This window comes from Sceloporus undulatus, chromosome 1, assembly GCF_019175285.1.
Source record: "Sceloporus undulatus isolate JIND9_A2432 ecotype Alabama chromosome 1, SceUnd_v1.1, whole genome shotgun sequence".
Classification (NCBI taxonomy): Eukaryota; Metazoa; Chordata; class Lepidosauria; order Squamata; family Phrynosomatidae; genus Sceloporus; species Sceloporus undulatus.
This window is the reverse complement of record NC_056522.1, coordinates 355,629,318-355,630,445: the sequence shown is the minus strand read 5'-3', so window position 1 is coordinate 355,630,445 and position 1,128 is coordinate 355,629,318.

Here is a 1,128-nt window from a genome sequence, read left to right as displayed (position 1 = left end):
CCTTGGGCAACAGCATGAGACCTAGGATGGATGATGAGGAAAAGCCATTATACCTTCATTTGTAGCTGTAAATAGTCCAAAGCTGAGTGGTGAATTGTATCAGATAGAGGGGAAAATATTTCCATTTCAAAATGAAAATATGTATAAAGGTAAAGCAGCCGTTGTCTGTCATTCATAGGAAATGAACAAATTGCTTTCCAGGGCAAACTCATTCCCATTTACGCAAAGAACTTATGAGTTTGCCCCCTGCTAGAATGAAAGTAGGAGGGAGGAGGGAGGGAGATGTGTTTGATGAAACTGAACAACTACATTTCAGGCATTTGCCACTGGGCCTCTGGCTTCAACGTCTTGACCCCCCCCCCCCCCCCCCCCCCCCCCCCCCCCGGCCAAGAAAATGACCTAGTAAAACCTAAGCTATTGTTTTGTATCTGTTTAATGATGGTAAATGATACATAGTGGGTTGAATAGGCAATGGTATAGGCTACAGAGCAACATACTATAGATACTTTCACATGTTCTAGGCAAGAGACAGTTACTGGAGAATGTTACAAAGCCATGTGATGCTGAAGACAAATAAATGTAATATTCTAGACTGGAAATCCATTAGGAGATATGTTCAAGTTTCTATGGGTTCCATGGAGAACGATCAGGTCAATGTAGTGGATAGAATCCTGTTGGTGTCTTACACGGGCATAGGTTTCTTCCATAGAATTGGTTGGACATTTTTGTTTGTTTGTTTGTTTATATCCGGCCTTTCTCCCAATACTGGGACTCAAGACTGCTGATAACAAATTTAAAACATGCCACTGTGGAATGACCCCATCAAGTTTCAGGTTCTGGAAACTGAGTGCTGAATGCAGACGTGCATGTAATTTCAGATATGCACCCAGTTGCATATTTTGGTATATATTTGGTTGTGCCATGTTGCCATTTAATACCAAGATAGCATAGCATGATCAAAGCATAATTCTACATGCAAAGATTTCCACTATGCAGTCCCAAGGCAGAATATTGTCCAATATCTGTCCATCTGTTTGTCTTATGGTGGGTCATAGATGCACCCTGCTCAAGTAACTGGTCTGCCCCCCCCCCAAAAAAAAATCCACTAGGGAAAAAAGAACCACATTC